The sequence below is a fragment of the Nuphar pumila genome, chromosome 15, assembly GCF_984573655.1.
Source record: "Nuphar pumila chromosome 15, dmNupPumi1.hap1.1, whole genome shotgun sequence".
Classification (NCBI taxonomy): Eukaryota; Viridiplantae; Streptophyta; class Magnoliopsida; order Nymphaeales; family Nymphaeaceae; genus Nuphar; species Nuphar pumila.
Genome location: NC_143263.1, coordinates 44,411,274 through 44,426,932, shown reverse-complemented (window position 1 = coordinate 44,426,932; position 15,659 = coordinate 44,411,274). Strand labels below are relative to the sequence as shown.

The following is a 15,659-nucleotide window of genomic DNA, read 5'->3' as shown; positions in this document are numbered from 1 at the left end:
GTGCGTGGACTACCGCGCCTTAAACAAACTCACTGTGAAGAATAGGTATCCACTGCCAAGGGTGGATGACCTATTTGATCAGTTGGGCAAGGCGATGGTGTTCACCAAGCTAGACTTGCAGTTTGGCTATTATCAAGTCAGAATAACTGAAAGCGACGAGCTGAAGACAGCCTGCGTGACTCTCTACAGCCTGTTCGAGTACAAGGTGATGCCCTTCAGCCTCTGCAACGCCCCAACCACTTTCTGCAACTTGATGTGCAATATGTTCCAACCCTTTTTGGATGACTTTGTGGTTGTCTACCTAGATGGCATTGTTGTCTATAGCCCCTCGATGGAGTCCCATGAAGAGCACTTGAAGGCCGTGCTAGAGAAGCTAAGGGAAAATCACTCTACCTCAAGCTGGAGAAGTGTGTCTTTGCCCAGCCCAGGATCCCCTTCCTTGGCCATTATGTGAGCAGTGGTCGAGTGGAGATGGATTCGAGGAAAGTTGCATCCATTTGGGAGTGATCAGCACCAACTCGAGCGATGGAGCTTCGGTTGTTTCTTGGGGTGGTGAACTACTATCGTTGGTTTATGGAGAGTTATTCTCGCATTGTGGCTCCGCTGATGGATTTACTCAAGAAAGGCTGAGCCTAGCTCTGGTCTGAGAAGTGCCAAGAGGCCTTTGAGCAGCTGAAGCGGAGACTTGCAGATGAGCTAGTGTTGTATTTGCCCGACTTTGCCAAGTTGTTCGAGGTAGAAACAGACGCTTTAGACCGGGCGCTAGGAAGAGTTTTGTCCCAAGAAGGTCACCAGGTGGCCTATGAGAGCAGGAAACTAACGGATTTGAGTGGCGGTATTCGGCCCATAAGAAGGAGATGACAGCAGTGGTCCACTATCTTCGATTATGGCGCCACTACCTGTTGGGGTGGCCCTTCATAGTGCGGATGAACAACGTAGCGAATAGCTATTTCCTGACCCAAAAATGTCTAAGTGCGAAGTAGGCACAGTGGCAAGACTTTTTGGCAGAGTTTGATTTTCAAATCGTGCACAAGGTCGGCCAGACCAACCAGGCCACTGATGCCTTGAACAGAGGGGCGCACGCTGACGAGCGCATGGCAGCAGCCTTAACAAGGGTTTCAGGAGACTTGTTGAAAAGAATTGAGGATGCCTCGGCCAAGGATTCGATCGTCATATGATTGGCTGAGCAAATAAAGGCGGGAATCTGTCGAAGGTACTCGCTACAAGGTGGCATCCTATAAGCCAAAGGCGATCGGGCCTATGTACCAAATGTAGACAACTTAAGGAGGGAGTTGCTGCAAGAGACCCACGACAGTCCATGGGCTGGCCATCCCGGCCAAGATAGAACCATGGCACTGCTGTCCCGTTAATTTTACTGACCACGAATGAAGGATGATGTCAACCTTTACGTGTGGACATGCCTCATGTGTCAGCAAGATAAAACAGAGCGCCTAAGACCAGGAGGGTTATTGCAGCCACTCCCGATTCCAGACCGACTGTGGCAAAGTCTTTCAATGGACTTCATAATGGGCCTACCGAAGGTGGAGGGCATGGCCTTGAACCTTATGGTCGCCGACCGATTCTCTAAGTATGGTACCTTTCTCCCGACGTCGAAGGCGTGCACAGCCGAGCAAACTGCATGATTGTTCTTCGATGGCATAGTGAAGTATTGGGGGCTTTCTATGGACATAGTGAGCAACCAGGATATGAGATTTACGGGGAAGGTTGGGACTTGTTTGTTTGAGTTGTTGGGCACCAAGCTCAACTTCGCAACCAGCAAGCATTCGCAGAGCGGTGGCCAAATGGAAAGGATCAATGTAGTACTCGAGGAGTACTTGCGGCACTATGTGACAGCAAATCAGAAAAATTGGGTGGCCCTCCTTGAGATAGCCCAGTTTTGCTACAACCTTCAAAGAACCAGCACCACGGACCAAAGTCCCTTCGAGGTAGTGATGGGACAACATCCCCTCATGCCGACAGACATCGACCTGTCTCTGCAGGGTCGATGCCCGACTGCGGCCAAGGTAGCACGTGATAGGCAAGAGGCCTTAGATGATGCCCGAGACTGCTTGGCCAAGGTTGTTCGGCGCATGAAAAAGGCTACAGACCAGAATCGATGACCACTCGAGTTTGCTGAAGGGGACCAAGTGATGCTCAAGTTCACGCCCCAAATATGGAAAAAAAATTCTAGTAAGGTGGTGCATAGGGGGTTAGTACTGAGGTATGACAGACCCTTCAAGGTTCTAAGGAAAGTGGGGACTATGGCATATCGACTAGAACTGCCGACCCAGATTAAGTCCCAAGTCCCATCCTGTTTTCCATGTCAACTTCTTGAAGCCATTTCATGGAGACGAAGAAGATCTTGCCCGATCCAAGTCCCAGCGAGCCCCTCCAAGTGTGAGCGTCCAGTTCGACAGGAAGGTCGAAAGGATTCTTGGGCATCGAATGAAGGGCCATGGCAGAATGGCCCAAGTATGAGAATTTCTTGTGTGGTGGAAGGACCAACCCGCTACTGAAGATAGCTGGGAACGAGAGGAGACTCTATGGCAATTTGAACAAGAAGTACATGCATACTTAGTCGGCTCGACGGGGACGTCAAACTCGGTGGGTGGGGGAGGCCTGTAAGACCCCTACCCTATGGCGGCCATGGCCAAGCAGGCCGTCGGCGAGAGGCTGAGGGCCAAAGCCATCGTCCAAGTGGAAAAGGGACAAGCTCGACCATGGCTAAGGCCACGCGGCAGCACCAGCGTCACTGGCCTTGTCGCCCGACTGCGTGGCCTAGAGAAGGCGGCCACAAAAGCTTATGGTAGTTGCCAAGCACTTAAGATTCCTCCCGCGAGCGGGGAGTCAGCACCTAAAGCACTTAAATAAGAGACCCTTCTCCCGACAGTCGACTGCAACCCTCGGGGCCACGTCGGCTGGACTTGGGCATTGTCTTGAAGACGGACAGGCAGCATCAAGGCCGACTCACCTTCAAACATAACTCCGAGAAAGGTGGAGGTCTCGTATGCACGCAGGCAAGGTTCAGCCGGCATGAAATGCGGGAGTGGTTGGAACGACCCTTCAAGTAGCTAAAACGTGCAGCTGCGCGGGAAGCAACTGCAGAACAGCATGGCCGAGAAGGGGGCGTCCATGTAGCCCACGAAGGAGGCATCGAGGCAGTCATGTGGAGGACGGTTGCAGCGATCTGACGTGGGCAGGCCCATGACCGAAGAAGGCGGACTTCGGCACAACAAGCGAGAACGGTTATGCAACGTGACCACGATCTTGGGCCACATTGCTAAGGATTCGCATTGAGGCGGCCATCAGGGGATGGTGGGGTGTGGCGCTGAGTTCGGCACCCACTCATGTAAAGGAGAAATCTCATGTAACTGCAGAGTGTCGGCTATAAATAGCTCGGCTTGTGTAGGGCTCTGCGGAGGCAAAAAGGGCGACGAAAGTCTAAGTTGTGTAATCGGCTAAGTGTAAAGTTTCTGTGAGCAATAAGAAGGAAAAGGATTCCTTTGGGGCCATTATCTTGTGTGTGCTTAGGAGCAAAGGGCTGCTAAGCCTCCCCGTTGGGTTTTGGAGAGGACTTAGGCTGCACGGGTTGGAAAAAGAAGAGTGCCCGTGACACCCATCCACTATGTGGAGTGCATGAGTATGATCTCTATCTCTTTGCTGATTGCGTGGTACTTTAAGAGTTGTATGAATAGTGTTTCTATCCTGGTCTTTGCACTGCCAAGAGATGCATAAACTTGTTGCCTAAAGTTGCAACAATGGGTTTCTTATCTTTTTTAAGATGCTATATCTGTGAAAAAAAATTCCCACAAGGGGCTGTGGTTTGTTTTGTTTAGGATGTTATTCCTGCAAAAAATAAAAAAGTGTTGTTGATGTGCTGTCTGATACAGGTATACATAACAGACTTTGGCTTGGCAAAAAAATACAAGGACCTTACAACTCACAAGCACATACCATACAGGTAGCTCTTGTATTTTTTTGGTGGTCCTTTTCTCTGCATTTCTGTTTTCTGGATGCTGCTTTCAGTTAGCATCATTTTCTGATCTTATGTTAAGGGGAACATCTTTTCTTTATCATTTTTTTAACTTGTGTGTCTATGCAACAACCTTAATAAGCTTCTTGGTTTTTAATGTGAGATTTATGTAAGATTCTGCGGCTGTTGATCGCATAAGCAAGGTTGGTATGTGAGAGGTAGCCATTGAACACACTAAAGTCTTGGATTTGGCTGAGGATGTTGGTGATGTCAAAAGATGCTACAGAAGAAAGCAGAAGGAAGAGGAAAATCAATAATGTGCCATACATTGACAGTGTAACGATGGGGACGGGGGCAGGGATGGGACGGGACAGGATGGGGCGGGGCAGGGCGGGACGGGGGCGGGGATAATTATTTTGAGATGGGGCGGGGGTGGAGGTCCAAAGTCTTCCCTGTCACGGGGATGGACCGAGGATGGAGGTTAAGTTTTTGACACAGGGCGGGGGTGGAGACCTTGTCCCCCGCTCCTGTCCCGGTCCACTGCCATCCCTACTCTGGTCGGGTTTTAACCGAGTCGAGCTCGGGCTGGCTCGATTTGTGTGCAGCCCTAGGCATAAGGAAGAAGTCGAGAACTAATGGCCAAAATGTAGCTGGGAAGTATGCCTTGATTATGTGATGCATGTCTTCGGTTGCCCATGTCTATTGTCACAAATTTTTAGGTATCTTTCATATATTAATGTTTGGCCTCTTTACTAGTTGGATGTTAAGATTTCTTGCTTAGCCAACCATCATGAGTTAATGTATATAGGGCCGTAGTAGGATGCAATAATTTTAAGAAATTTGCCATCCATAAATGTTATGCATTATTAAACAAGATAAATCTTTTCATTTACAGACTACTAGTATGGATCCAATTACTCGTAGGCATGTGTGGGACATCATTGAGGATGCCAAGAGAGGGCGTGCAATTGTCCCGACTACCCACTCTATGGAGGAAGCTGACATACTAAGTGACCGAATAGCCATCATGGCAAGAGGAAAATTACGTTGCATAGGAACCTCAATAAGACTGAAATCAAAGTTTGGAGCAGGTTATGTTGCCAATGTAAGCTTTGGCGGAAGTTCCTCTCAGCAAACTCCAAACAATAATGCAAATGCAGTTCAGAATAAGCCACCACATGAGCCCGTGAAGCAATTTTTCAAACATGTTGGTCATTTAAAGAGGTTGTAATCATTTCATGTACTGAATGTTTGAAATGAGCGATTGGATGGGAATGTGCTAAAATGATCAAATCATCTAATGTTGCATGTGAATCAATTTGGATATATTTAACCTACTTTATTTCAAATTCAGCTAAATGAACCCCATGTACAAATAAATACTAGTCTTGGACTAATATTGGGTCAGGTCAAATTGACATGATAACCAAGTTCCCAAAACTGATGTTTTCTGATTTGGCAATGACACTACAGCATCTTGATGTGGTACCCAAAGAGGAAAATAAGGCATTTTTTTACTTTCGTCATCCCCAAAGAGAAAGAAGGCTTATTGACTGTAAGTACTGCCCCTTGTTTTCTTTTCTTATGCTTTCTTCACATTCATGTTTACAATGCTGAAGCTCCTTTTTTGCTGAACTCTACTACTTAGAATTTCGTTGCTGAGCTTCAAGACAAAGAAAAGGAGTTTGGTATCTCAGATATTCAACTTGGCCTCACAACTCTTGAGGAAGTTTTCCTGAATATAGCAAAGAAGGTGGAACTGGAGAACGCTTCTGCTGAAGGAAGCTTGGCGACTAAAACCTTGACATCTGGTACATCTATTCAGGTAAGAAGTAAATGTATATTTGTAGAATTCATTAAATGTTAATCATACAATTGGCATTTCTATGTTTTTTCAAGTTAATTATACAAAATTTCAAAATTCTAAATGATTTCCCTTTCAATACGCTCCATTGACTCTTTATCTAAAGCAGAATTCTTCAAATTTCTGTACCATGCAGAAAGTGATACTGCATTCAATTCTACCCTTTTAGTTGAGAAGCTAAATCCTTTTAAATTGCAGAATGCATTGGTTTGTTAACCGGTCCCATGTAATTTAAATATAAATAAATTAAACATTCTCTTCACTACTGTAAACGTTTACATCAAAAATATAGAAACAAGTACTATTTCTTGAATATTTAGGCAACTAGCAGAAAGATTTTCAGAACATAACGTGGGTGTAATCCCGTCTTTCATTTGTTGAATTGTGTCAGCATTACTGTAGTTGAATATTGTAATATAACCTGCACGTGTAAGTCTTCTCGCACAGAGAGAGAGTGAGATAGAGAACCCATGGAACAGGAAAACCAGAAAGCATAAAATGTTTTGTAGTGGACCATTTTGCCCATCAGTTTTCAAGGATGATTATCATCATTTTAAAAACAATACGGTATTCCCAAATCCAATCCTAAGAAGAAGAAAAAAACGTTTGCTGCCCAAACATGCTTCTTTAATATATACTTAATATAGATATCAGCTGCAAATAAAACAAACTGAGCTTATTTGAGTTCATAGAAAAGTCACAGTAGGTGACAACCATACAGTCTGAACAAGTTATCTCACCCATGACTAATCTTTACTAATTCTTTAAACACTTTGACAGAGATATGATCTTTTTTGGCTCAATTGTGTTTCAGATACTCAAAGGAGCAAGATATGTGGGGATTCCAGGAACAGAAACTACGGAGAATCCTCGAGGGGTCATGGTTGAAGTAAACTGGGAGCAAGATGATCCTGGTGAACTATACATTTCTGGTCACTCTGAGGAAATGCCAATACCACCAAATGTACAGCCTGCTGCACCCCTTACAGCTGTTTTGTCACGGAGCCGCAAGTCCTCATTCAGGAGTCATGGTCAGCTTGTTGGAACTGCCATTGATCCTGATCAGATTCAACATCCAATCTCTTTTAGCATATGTTTATATTTATCATTTTGTGTAAGTGTTTTTCATAGATGTGAATCCATCAGTACATTGCAAGCAGCATATATACGTTTTTACATTTGAAAATTAATGATTTTTTTTTCATTTTGCTGGTTGGTGAAGATGCCTTCTACATGTATAAATGCTTTCTGCAATCCAAATAATTTTTTAGGCCTTGGCATTGCTACTAACTAGTAGGGCTGTCAAGCTCATGAGGGTTCTGCTCATCTGGTAGGGACAACTCGTGAGTATCACCAAGTTGATGGAACGTCATGAGTTGAAAACTCACAGGTTATGTTCAGTAAAAAAAGTTGGAAGCCAGATCTATATAGTTTAAAGTGCTTAAAATATGTATTCTTACTCAAAGTAGACGTAAAATCCTCTGGTTGATTTGGTTCGTGTTGGGTATCTGACAAGAATCATAGCTCAAAACTGATGTGAATACCATGCGCAATCATGTATGTTCAAGGTTTTCAAAGGCAGCTCCTAGGTAACATTCCTATTGGATGGTTTGCTGCCATTTGCTTGGCATGGTGAGACCCGAGGAGTGACCTCTCTTTGATACCACTTGTATCTTCTGAAGACCCTGTAAAGGGCTCAATTTGAGAGTAGGTTTAAGCCTAGTCAAATTGCAATGGAGAGGGTCATGGCTAACAGTGGAAGTGATCCTCGATTCTAGGGCATATTGTTGGAGGTTGATGCGATTTGCAGTTCCTCTCCACATGATCCATCAAACACTCAAATAGCACCAAGGATCTGCTGTATCCAAGAGTTCCAATTTCATGGAGTTATGACCAAAATGTATTGCAATGAGGCTTAGTACTTGAACATCTTGATCCACCCGAGTGCATGACATTGGGTTCATGTCTCGAAATTATGCGGGTTTAGTACCTAGTGTGTCCACATATTACCCAACATTTTCCTAGGTTTGGTTTTTGAGGAAAAGTTCACTCAAAAAAATGTTAATAGGTTTATATAACTGAAAATGACAGTAATGTAAGACCAAAAATGCCCACAATTTACCAAATCCACTTAATGGACAATATCACAAGTTTCCAATTGTTTTTTGGTGCTTTTACCCCTCGCAAATGTCAATTTTTAATTTTTGCAGGTCATGATGCTAAATAATACACCCACGAAACTCGCCAACAAAATCGCATTGGAGGTTACAATATTCCAAAAAAGATTACAAAATTTTAAACAATTTATGAAACTCGTGACGAGTTTCACGAGATCACCCTGTAAAAACCATAAAAGTTGTAAAAGTTTGATAATTGTGAAATTGTGGACGGATATCATATTAAGTATTGCGAAATTCTGATATATTTGTGAAATTCCAATATTTTCATAATTTTCTATTGATATTTCTGTAATTTGCGAAATTATGAAAGAGAATCACACATGAAAAATTATAATATTGCGAAATTATGAAATTACAAATTTGCAAAATTGCAAAAATTTTGTGGTCTTTAATAGGGGTTTCAATGGGCCGGGTTTGGTTCGGACCTAGGTGGAACCAGACTTGACCCCAATTTTCATGTATGGTATCAGGTCCGAACCTGGGTCTAATCGAACCCACCATAAGAGAAACCATACCCAGATCCGATGAGAATTCTACATGAACCAAACCGGGCCATACCCAGTAAAACCATATTTTTTATCATTTTTACATTAAAAATTGTGGGTCTTAATCAGAACTAGCATTGGGTTCGTGTATGGTATAGTTAGAAAGTGATATCTGTGGTGTCAACCGTGAAAAAAATTTAGTTTTTTTTTTATAACAAGGAGAAACCACCTTTATGGTTCAGGAATCCCATTTACGAAATGCAAAGTACTACATACTCCTTCCCAACTCACCAGAAACAGTTCTTTGTTAGCTTCGACTTTGCAGCAAAGATTGCTAAGCTTGAGTATCAAACTCACAACAATGAATGTGGTACCCTTCAACATTCATTGTGATATTATTTTTTGTGCTTGTGATGTAAAACTCTATGAGTGCTCCTCCCCTACTCACTAGGAATAGTTCTTAGTTAGCTAACTTTGCAGCAAAGAGTGCAGAGCTTTGAGTCAAACTCACAACACCCTTGCCTTAAGTCGACCCATCTAACTATGTGTATGGAGCCTTTGTAGGCTTAATTTAATCTTATAACTATATTGGCACCTAAAAACAAAAACAGGAAGGTCTTTATAATAGAGTTGGCATTAAAAAATGAAAATACAAATAGTGAGGTTTATTTAACTAGAATTTTAAAAATAAAAATTTGATATTGGATTTTTTTTACTAGTATTTATTTTATTTCATTCCACCATCATCACCACCAGATATTGGATTTTTGTATGGCCTTGCAAATTTTTTTAATGAAATACATGGATATTTAAATGAATACATTCATGTTTTGTTTATGAACAATTTCATATTATTGCATGCAATTGTGGCTTGTACAAGATTATATTGTGCTACTAACCGGTTATTTACATGATGAACTCATCTGAAATTAAATATAAATTATATAAATTTGATATGAGAAACCCCTAGGACTTTTGGATGCACTACCTTTGATGTCTCGCATATTAAGTTAAGAGTAAATCTTTAGTGAGTTGGGGTGACGTAATGTGTCTTATTTTATTTTTGTTTTTCTGTAGTAAGGTCTTCTGAGGAAGAGGCCTTTAGGAGATCGACCTATTCATGGTGCCCGTATGAGAAAATCACTCGACGACAAGACAAAAAATCATGGAGCATGCAATACGCAGGCTTGTAGGAGACCCCCGTTGTCTCTCTATGCCAGTTAGATATTTTCAGTGTGTGAAGGGCAGGTAGCCCTTTGGAGAGGTGATGGTTAATAATCACACTCATTGGTGACCTTCAAGTTAGAATTGGCTAAGCGAATTTTGGTTTTGGACAATTAATGTGCCAATTATTGGTTTGCATGTATATGTACTAGGTAAGCAAAGATTTTCTAATAATTGTTACGGTACCCGGTGTGAGCACACCATGCAAGCCAAACCTGTGGTACGTCTTTCAATGTGAGTTATATTAACATATAATAATAATTGAGTTTATTGAGTCAAAATCATGATTTGCCAAACAAATTTTTTAAATCAAGTTGTTTGGGTATATGGTTGTAAAAACTAAAATTGTTAGATATTATTTTGGCACCCCTGAAATCGCTACAACCTTTTTTTTTTAAAGAGTCCTAATTTATTAATTAATGAGAGTTTTGCATGGTTTAAGAAAGTGTGGTTGGAGATAAGGCCAACTAGGACTCCTGTCTTAATGGGTGAAGGGGTCCTCAAAACTATAAATATGGGTCTCACCCTTAGAGAGAGCATGAAAAAATCCTTCTTAGTAACCTAGTGTGAGCCAAGAGGCAACCCCAAGGTTCGCTTCATTCTGCGTACCAAGGGTGAATACAAAACCTTGAGTCTGGTTCAATTCTTGCCCATGGCTTAAGAAAAAAGTAAGTTGGTTTTATCTTCTGCCTCTTTTCTTAATTTCTTCTTTCTTCAACCTGAACTAAAGCTTCGCTAGGTGAAATGTATGTCATGTGATCTTTACTTAATTTATAGTTATTATTTATGAGCACGTTAATTATCAATTTCTTGAATCTTACCAATATGAATATTTCTTCACCGCCAAATTGTTAGGCTGATTGTGCCTAGAATCAAGTGAGCTATATGCTCATCTCATCATAGCTTAATGGGTATGGCTGATTATTGAAGTCAGCAATATATGAGTTTAGTATTTTTTGTCATGCTATAATTATAAAATTATATTTTGTCTTTTTTTTTAATCATAGCACCTATTGAATATTAATGATAATCTCTTTTACGTGTCTATTATCATGACTGCTTTTTATGTCTGATATGTTGTTTCTTGTATGACCGTTATAGTGAGATTATCATTGACATGTTCCACGACATGCTGGTTCTACCAAGACTAGCATAGTGTGGACATTATTGTGTTCAAGATTAACCAACGTTTGCCAAAAACCATTAGGGTGTGTGTGCGGTGGTCTCTTTAAACGTGCAAAACTTAATTTTATATTTTGTAAAATTTACATTATGTCACAAAATAAAAAACATATTATGTGCCATGACTAAATTCATTAAAAATAAACTGTACGATTGGCCTCGTATAAAATCTGATTTAACTTTAGAAGAAAATTATTTAATTTAATTAAATAAGATTTATAGGTTGTCTGTCGATCCTAATTAACCAGCCACGTTTTCCAACAGTTACCACCATTGTTTTTCTTCGCAATCACCAATTCTTCGCTGCGGCCACCATCACCACCACTTATTTACAACCACCATCGTCATCACCACACCACTGCCGCCACCACTATCACCGTTTTACCACTGCCACTACGTACCATCACCACCTCCAATGCTGCTTTTATATTCTCTTACTTGCTACTTGTCATCTTTTATCGTGATCACTTGTGCATTAGAGTGGAAGGTTCGCCGCAGCTGCGTACACACAGATGCACACGCACCGGCTGCAGTCATCACGTGCGCAGCCCCGCACCCGCGTGCCCACCGCTTGGCCTTGTGTGTTCAGGCTTTGGTACAAATTTGTGGTGTGCATTCTTGAAAATACACAGGCCCAGGATCTATCGTAAGGTCCTTAGCCTTGTGCATTTTCATTTGCACGCAAAACTCCCTTGGAGAGGTTCTTGGCGCATCCCTTGTACGCACTGCACAGCCGCAGCCGCAGCATCTGCACAACATTGTGCCATCGCACAGTCACAGGCCTGCGACAGGTTGGGCAGAACATGATTTACACATAAGCACCACTTTTTACTCATGCATTTCTCTTGAAATTCTATACACTATTGAAGGCATGTATAAGGACCTATATGTCCAATTTTGAGGCTCATCAGAGTTCTGTAACCCAGGTTTGTATGCCCGTGATTAAAACTAGCAATCGGCTAAACGAAACCCCCATAAATCCTTGTAATTTTTGGTTCTTTTAGCCTAGGGCTGATGAGAGGGTGGTGTATGTTCGCCCCCGATGATTCACTGAATCCCACGTCTGTGTTCGGGGCTTTGAATGAGCACCACGTATACAAGCACATAGAGCTCGTATTCCCGTGTATGTTGACATAACTTTGCATCGGACTCTGGTGTTGTTGCAAAGACTTAAGTACCCTTTCTTGCTATTCTTCTCATAAAGTGATGGTTTGAGAAAATGACAAAAATGTCCTTCATTCAAAAAAGAAAAAACAAACAGTTCAAAAAAAGGACAAACATGTCCTTCATCCAGAAAGTCGAGGATGATGTTGACTCTTCAAAGTCTTCTTCTTCTTTCTCTATTCAAAAAAAGGACAAACATGTCCTTCATCCAGAAAGTCGAGGATGATATTGACTCTTCAAACTCTTCTTCTTCTTTCTCCGTTCAAAAAAAAGACAAACATGTCCTTCATCCAGAAAGTCGAGGATGATGTTGACTCTTCAAAGTCTTCTTCTTCTTTCTCCGTAAAACACTGTAAAACCCTCTCTCTCTAGAGAAGAAATCAAGGGAGGCAAAGAGTTCTCCCTGGAGAAGGCCATGAACATCAACCCTCTCACTCTCTCTCCCTTCTCTCTCTACTTCTGTGCACATCCAACAGACGATCCTACATTGCTCCATCGCCATCTTCTTCTTCTTCCTTCTCCGTAAAACACTGTAAAACCCTCTCTCTCTCTAGAGAAGAAATCAAGGGAGGTAAAGAGTTCCCCCTGGAGAAGGTCATGAACATCAACCCTCTCACTCTCTCTAGTTCTGTGCCTGATTTAGAGTTTTTGCCCTTACAGGAGGGGGGTCCGGGGGCTCCCCCCCGGCGTAGATCCCGCTGCGCGATCAGCGGGCTGGGGTCCAGGGGGGCTGCCCTGGCGGGGGGCTCAGGGGCAGCGCCCTCTGGACCAAATTTTTTTTAGGCCTTCCAACAACGATTTGTAGTATTATCGGGCTTTCCCACAACAATTTGTAGTATTTTCGGGTCTCCAACGAAACGCTATAGTGATTTGCGGAAAACACTACAAATCGCAAATCGCTATAGCGATTTGTAGTGTCTTCCGCAAATCGCTATAGCGATTTGTAGTGTTATTCAGTAAGCAAATCACTGTAAATCGCTACCTGAATTAGGACCAACTTGTCAGGGCCATATCTCCCTAACCGGAGGTCATATTCCAAATCCGTAAAAAGTGGTGTCTTTGTTATTGAGTCTAGTTTATTTCTGTAAATTTTCAGCAATTTATATTGTCATTTCATTCCTCATTTTAACTAAAAACCAGACCTTTATTATTTTGTGTTATTTGAGTTGCACAACACCATTCTCGCTTGACATCCACATCTTGATTCTGACATGCTCCTTGTTGGATTTTCTATTGATTTCTTCCAACCTTGCTTGAAACAAAAATATGTATTTCTCACCACGATACCTTGTGCATTTTTTTACCATGACACCCGGGACCCATGCCGGGGGGCGCCCCCGGACCCCTCTCCTGTAAGGGCAAAAACTCTAAATCAGGCTCCACAATGAATCAAGTTGAATGATGCTACCCACGCTGAAATGAGCCCCCAAACCCTCCTCCTATATGGGCAAAAACTCTAAATCAAGCTCCACAATGAATCAAGTTGAACGATGCTATCCACGCTGGGAGGAGCCCTCAAACCCTCCTCCTATAAGGGCAAAAACTCTGAATCAGACTCCACAACTCATCAAGTTGAATGATGCTACCCACGCTGAGAGGAGCCCTCAGACCCCCCTTTCTGTAAGGGTAAAAACTCTGAATTAGACTCCACAACTCTTCAAGTTGAATGATGCTACCCACGTTGGGAGGAACCCCCAGTCCCCTCTTCTGTAAAGGCAAAAACTCTGAATCAGGCTCCACAATGAATCAAGTTGAATAATGCTACCCACACTAGGAGGAACCCCTAAACCCTCCTCCTGTAAGGGTAAAAACTTTAAATCAGGATCTACAACTCATTTAGTTGAATGATGCTACCCACGCTGGGAGGAGCCATCAAACCCTCCTCCTGTAAGGGTTAAAACTCTGAATCAGGCTCCACAACAGTCAATGTGCAGGTTAGCCGGTGCTTGATGGAGCAATGTAAGTTCTTCTGTTGGATATGCATAGAAGCAGAAAGAGAAGGGAGAGTGTGAGAGTGAGAGGGTTGATGTTCATGGCCTCCTCCAGGGGAGATTTCTTTCTCAGATAATCCTGCAGTGCAGAGACTGGGTCTTAAATAATCATCTTTGGGGCACTTAAGTCTTTACAACCACTCATTTTCAAGAATCGTCATTTTTTTGGCACCAATGGAGGAGAGGGTACTTAAGTCTTTGCAATCGCATCAAACTCCAATGCTAATTAATGCTGACAAACATGGGGATACGAGACGCACATGCTTACATACGTGGTGCTCTTTGGGACCCCCGAACATGAGATGTAGCTAACTGCCCTATTCGGGGGGGGACATATAACCTGCTTTGAGGGCTGATTGTAATCTCACACACACCACTGGCACCTGTCACAAGATCCAAGGCGCAAGAAGAACTTAGGCACCTAGGCTTGGTTTTGGAGCATCCGTCCATGCATTGTTCGCTTGAGGACCTTACTCAAGAGGAACACATTAGTCCTCTTATCAATCCTAAAGTGATGGCCCCACAATATGGTATCAGAGCCAATGAGGGCTCAAGGGCCAATGAGGGTTTTACATCTCATCAAGAAGATGAGGGAGTGTCATGCTCATTCTTTATAGAATCACATAATATGAGCATGAGGCTAATGCTCGCATGAATCGGTTGAAAACACTTGTGATGCAGCTCACACAAAACTTAAATGCATATGTGGGGGCATGCACATGAGACAAGTATGCCAAGAATGCCTCGTGAACATATGATGAGGCCTATGGAAAATGAAGAGACCTTGAGATATGAAGACTTTGATTGAAGACGTGATGAGGTGCACACACATAGGGGTCACTATGGTCACAAAGTGAGGGTTGAACTCCCCTCATTTAAAGGTGAGGGACCAAGCGAGTGGTTGTTTAAGACACTCCATTTTTTTATGTTATCAAGTTCCTCGTGAACAAAAAGTGAATAAGGCCATAGCATGATGAGAAGAGAGTGTTTTGCGATGATATCATTGATATGAGATGATGCATGGGAAGCCTACTTGGGAAGTCTTTCAGGATGCTTTGCTTGAGCGTTTTGGACCAACCACTTTCATCAATCACAATGTGGTTTTTAAGCAATTGAAGCAAAAAGGTTCCTTAGAAAACCACCAAACCAAATTTGAAGAAGTATGCTCTATACTACTTCATGTGGACCAAACTACACTATTTGGTTTGTATGTTAGCTTCCTAAAAGATGAATTAAGAATAGAGGTCTTAGCCTCTAATGTACAAACCACAAAAGAGGCCTACAATGTTGCTAAACTCTTTGATGAAAAGCAAAAGCTTAGATGGAGATTTCAAAAAGCCAATCTGCCAAGAGAGGTCCCCAAGGCTATCAAACTGGTTTTTAAGTTGGAGAGAAAGAAGGGTTTTCAAAAACCCAAAATTGACCCTCTCAAAAGCAACTTGAGGAAAACAGAAAGCGAAGAGAATGTTTTCACTGTGGAGAACCATAACACATAGGTCATACATGTCAAAGTCTCAATATCCTCCAAATTATTGATGATGAGGAGGATAGTGAGGAACCACCACAACATGAAGAATCGGCTAGTGAGGAAGAAGA

The 15,659-nt window shown here is 42.4% G+C and overlaps 1 pseudogene; it reads left to right on the top strand.

Annotated features, from left to right (window-relative positions):
- The window catches only part of LOC149815282 (ABC transporter A family member 2-like), a 149,734-nt pseudogene that overhangs the window by 117,603 nt on the left and 16,472 nt on the right, over positions 1-15,659 (top strand).